This window comes from Oryza glaberrima, chromosome 11 (assembly GCF_000147395.1).
Source record: "Oryza glaberrima chromosome 11, OglaRS2, whole genome shotgun sequence".
In the NCBI taxonomy this organism is placed as follows: Eukaryota; Viridiplantae; Streptophyta; class Magnoliopsida; order Poales; family Poaceae; genus Oryza; species Oryza glaberrima.
In genome coordinates, this window is record NC_068336.1 from 8,409,971 (window position 1) to 8,415,970 (window position 6,000).

Sequence of the window (6,000 nt, forward strand, 5' to 3'; positions counted from 1 at the left end):
TCAAGGCACTACTAGAGAAATGATCTTTGCTAGGTCGACCCAAAACCACAATAGTCCCGGTTCCAAAAAGAACCGGGACTAAAAATGATCTTTAGTCCCGGTTAAAAACCCCATAGCCATGTTATGATCTTTAGTCCCGGTTGGTAGATCATCTTTATAGTCCCGGTTGGTAATACTAACCGGAACTAAAGATCATTACCAATCGGGACTAAAATTTAATGCGTAGTATATAATCCCTCTCACTTATCCTCTCCTCTACAATCGCAACCACATCCTCACATATCTCTTCCCCTTCCTCACACTTATCCTCTCCACAGATCTCTCCTCCTCCTCCTCCTCCTCCTCCCCTCTCCTCCCTTCCCATCCGGCGCGGGCGGCTGGCGGTGCCGCGCTCGACGGCGGCCATGGTGGGCGGCGGTGGGCAAGCAAGCAGGCGGCCGGCGGTGCCGCGCCCGGCGGCGGCCATAGCGGGCGGCGGCGGCGGGCAGGCAGGTGTTGACGGTTGTTATCGATCAGTTTCGACCGTCAATATTACCAAAATAGAGGAGATCTAGTTATGCTTGCAATGCATATACAAGTTAGAATAATAATATTCCACTAGTATTGGGTGTACTAACCTTTTGCAGAGAATAATCATAAAGTGAAAGAGAAACGACATCAAATCAGACGATAAATCAATCGAACGATGTCGAGTATCAGACTTATGTATGAATAGACCAAGAACTTAGAATTGACACGATGAATTGGACCAAAATTCACAAGTCTATGTATGAGAGCAACGGAGGAGGCCACTTGCCAATTTTGGGCCAGGTCGGCCCGACCCATGGTTCGGCCGAACCCCTCGCAACGCCGTTTGATCCAGGTTTCTCCTGGACGGCTGAGATGACTCCCCAATGACAGTTGGTGGGTATTACCGACCTTTCCAACCGTCACAACCGTCATTCTCAAGCTATAAAAGGAGCTCTCATCCTCACTTCACTCACACACCTCAAGCAAGAGCTCTCTTATATTCTCTCAAGTTAGTTTAGTATTCTTAAACTAGTTGAATAGGAATAGAGTAGAAATCAGGAGTCCGGAAGCCTTCGGATGAGTTTGGGTATGGCTCTAATAGCTTTCCTTTCCTCTTTTGTAAGCTTTGTACTTTATTTAGAATATTCTTCTATATACATTGATGGTATTGAAATACTTCCCGAGTATATGAATACCTACTTTACATTATGTTCATGTTATACTGAATATACTGCTAGCTTATCTGGGAGATGCTTTGGTGCGGGTATAATGTTTGCTTATGTGATTACTCTCTGTCATGACAATGATATTAGAGTAGGATCTGGTAGTTTAGGCGTGGTGTCTAGATTATGGGATATCATTATTTGGGGTTATATACTGCGGATGAGAGGTGGGCCGCTGAGGTGACAGCTCAGTACGGGTATTCCTTCACGCGTGTATATAGTCCTAAGTTAATTTCCTGAGGAGGGTACTCCTCATATTTAGCCCCGTTGTATGGTCATGACGGGCTGTCGTAAGGAACTCGGCAGTCAGGGGTGGCTTCTCGAAGTACCAGGAGGGCCTCGGATAGAGGGTATTAGCTAGTATATCAGATAACTAGAATGTATGTATACTATGTATATTAGAAGTATAGGAATAGATTTTCTTTCTCTTTTCTTTCCACTTAGCTTAGATATTTTAGTATGAGAATGAGTAGCTTAATGCTTGTGTGTCACTCTACCCTTAAACTATCTTAACTCCTACTTAGGCTATGATTATCACAAGTAATATATAAATTATTAGTCAAGTTCTCTCTACCATGATCCTCCCACGGGATTAAATAAATATGATACCCTTGGAATACTCTCGGGTGAAATGTTACAATGGTATGTCCGTGCGCTTGCGGATGAACTCTGTAACCATAATATACCAAGAGTATTTCTGCGCCATTGCTGGGAATTATATTTCTAGTAATGTCGTTAAGAAATACCAACAGCGGGCAGGCGGCCGGAGGTGCCGCGCGCGGCGGTGGCCGTGCCCTCTCGTCTGCCGGCCGGCGTCCTTTCTTTTTTTTTTTGATAATTTGTGATTGATTGAGATGTATAATTTTGTGATTCATTGCATGGATTTGAGATGTATAACCTGTGATGTATTTTATTTGTGTGTATTTTTTAGGATTTGTGATGTATTTGATTTGCGTGTATTTTTTTAGGATTTGTGATGTATTTGATTTGTGTGTATAAGTAACTTAAGATTTGGGATGTTACTTTGAATTGGGCGATTTGGGGATTGATTTGGGGATATATATGGCACTAGATTCGGGGGAAAATATAGGGATTAACTCTGGCAAAAGAAACAATAAAAGTGAAAAAAAAACGAAACGAGACCATCTGGACTGCGGCTACCCTCTCTTTAATCCTGGTTGGTAAAGATCCCTCTCTTTAGTCCCGGTTGGTGTTACTAACCGGGACTAAAGATTGATCTTTAGTCCTGAGTATTTTAACCGGGATTAAATATAGCGATCTTTAGTCCCAGATTCTTACTCCCGGTTGGAAAACCGGGACTATAGGGGGTTACCAACCGAGAGTAAAAATGCTTTCTCCACCAGTGAGGAGTTCACCCTCCGATAGATTTTTTCAAACTTTTGTACAGAAATTTAGAGTAGCTGGTAGCTAGCACAATGCAAAGTCAGAATGCATGAATATGGATATTTAATACAACATACGTACGTTGATTGTAGTTAATGTAAGTAATTCATCTATCACACAAATCAATCCTATCGATCCTTACAGCAAGTTCAATAGTATAGCCAACTATCGGCTCCAAATCATCTATAGTTAATTTAATAACTAATACATATAATAGTTACCTATTATATTACACTTGATACCTAGTCCCACCTCTCATGCACACATAATGTCTTGGAGTCCATGTTATAGCTGGCTATAAATCTATAACCCGCTTTCTTCTCTCTCTTCTCTTTTCTTCTCGATATGTGGTTATAGCTGGCTTATAGCCTGCTATTGTACTTGCTCTAACTGACTCATATTATCGCTCCTATCATGCGTCAATGTACCCCACTCACCTCTCTTATTTAAATTTTATATATTATAGGTATTTATGAGACATTGATTCCAATACATGATAATCCAAGTAGTTTCAACTATTTAAAGCAAGTTTTACAGAGGCAATTACCACATCTAATTTTGTCTATGTAAGTTAAGAAGTAGTTTGTATACCTCTACACTAATTCTAGCACACTAACCCCAATATTTTCATTTTATTTATTTGTTAATCCTCTCCTTCTTTTATCTTCTTTTATTAGAGTTTGTGTGGAGGTTGTCCCTTATATGAGAGTGACACCTACTCTCTCTTATTTATTCTCTTCTCCACCTTACCATACGAGCTTATGTGATATCTTGGGGCAAGTGCTTAGGGCCCGAGCTTATAGTACTTGCTCTTAGGGGTTTAGGAGGAGAAAATAATTAATTTAAAATTCAAAATTTGATCAATGATATTTGTAGGAAAAGGATTGTCACATGCCCCTTCGACATAACTTCACAGGCAGAGCGCTTGTAGCAATAGGGGGCTCAAGTGCTACCCATATAAACAGAATACCATGGGACGGCTCCATGAAAATCATTTATGTGGTTTTTTAAGTGTCTAGGCCACCCATGGTAAAACAAATTTTGCTAGCGGGCATCTTAAGATGCCACCTACAAAAGTCGGTTCATATGCATGGGCAGCGCGGTTTAGTCCTCTTCCCGAATCCCGACTCTCGTGTCCACAACATTTTCCAAGCTGCGGGCTCTTAAATGCCCGCATGTCTATCATCCATTCGTCTTTCTTGCACCACTATGAAACTTTCATAGAATTTAAATCAAGGATAAACTTTTGCTTTCTAATATATCACCACATTACCTAAGTTGAAGTTTTTGTGCAAACTAAAATATTTTTAAAGTCTACAGTTGGAATTAAATTTTTCGTCCAAATTAATATATTAAATCTTTCATTTCTTATAATGTAGTGTCCAGAGATGTTTCATTTTACTTAAAAGTATCAAAGGAGTTGACAAGTGGACATTGTATAAATGTGGATTCCCACTGACATGTGGACCCATGCAAATATAGCTCCCCACCGAAAAGGTCGACCCATATAAATGTGGTTTCTCACTGACATGTGGTTCCAATTTTTTTTTTGTGTCTTTCGTAAGCAACCATCTCTTTTTATTATTATTTTAAAAAGTTATAGAAATTTGTACCAATACCAACTAAGATTAACAAAATTTTAGAGTGATCCTTACTACAATTCATGCATTATGGTTAGGTATGTTGCTGCCTCAACTACTATGGATTTAGTATGGATTCTTACAAATGTCATTATATCTCACAAAATTAATATCAAATGGTATACAAGGTAATAATAGTGAGTGATATTGCAAGGGTGAAGGTACCTACCTAAACTGAAGCCTTTAGTAGTAAAGAACTTTAACCATATAGCCATGGAAAAGATAATACATAGACAAATATTCAATTTCACATTAATGCATGAGAAAAAGAATCAAATCGGTATTAAATCTATGAAATTTAAATGGTACAAGGTAGTAAAGTCGCACGTTCGTGTGACCCCAAGCCACCACCCTTAATTCTTTTATGCAATATACTATTATATCTCTATGTAAGAACATATATTCATAGATTTGTATAGACTCGCCTGACTAACACTCATAAAAAATCAGAGATGGTGGTAAATCATTGTTGACGGTCGTTATAGACCAGTTTTAACCGTCAATATAACTAAAATAAAGAAGAACTGGCTATGCTTGCAATGCATATCTGTTATAATGAAAATATATATTTTCACTTGTACTTGGAGTATTATTTGCTTGCAGAGATTAGCACATAAATAAAGAAAAAATGAAGGAAAACTCACTCCTAAGCAAGCTTAAGGATACATGGGCCCACATGTCAGGTGCATCCGTCCTGGAAACCGCCATAACTATCACAACCACTATGAGGACCCACCTTTCAGCCCCTTGACCAAATGTGGAGGCCTATTAGGCCGGCCCAAGTTTGGCCGAACCCTGGCAGCGCCGACTCAGCTCGGCCCTCCATGTGGACACTTCACATACACTCCCAATGATGGTTGCGAGGCATTTCTGACAATTCCAACTGCCATAACCATCATTGTGAGGCTATATAAAGGGGTCACTTCCTTCACTCCATCACACACTCAAGCAAGAAGCTTTGATCTCTCTCTCAAGTTTAGTTTAGTACTCTGGTGCTAAGTGAAGTAGAATAAAATAGTTCTCGGAGTCCTTGAGTTTTCGGAAGATTTCGGTATGGCTCTAGTAGCTTTTCTTTCTTCTTTTGTAAGACTTCCGGAAGTAATAGAAAATTCTTCTTTACTTTACTTTGCCTGAGTACTGGTTTTAATTTATATTTGTGCCGATATAGTTGTGTGACTAGCCTGCCATAGAGGTGCAATGGTGTGGGTTTAATGTTCTGCTAATAGTGAAATTTGGTAAGCCCCTAAGAGAATTATCACATCGCCAATAGTCAGATTCCTGCTATATTCGATTAAGGAAATTAATCTATTAAAGGGAGCTTGTCCAGAAGTGACCGAGTTCAAGAAGGATGCGGCATGGCAAGTTATCTATTAATTAGGAATAGTTTGTTAGTTTCCTTTTACCTTTAGGAAAGTGTGATTAGTGTCCTACAAGGACTAGTATCTCTCCATGGGTATAAATATGTACACACGGGGTCATTGTAAAATATCTCCACGATCAATACAACTACTCTCGGCATATCGCCACATTTTACCTTTTATACTTTATTTCATTGTTTGGCGGGACTTGGCACCTGACGCGGGGCTGCATCGGTTCTCGATCTCCAGCGAAGGGGTAAGTCCAATGTTCCGCCGGCCCAAGCAATTGTATCATCTACTTCGGCGTTGTTCAAGGCTGCATTAGTACATTTGATCTCTTGGATTGCTCCGGTTTGGATGATATAT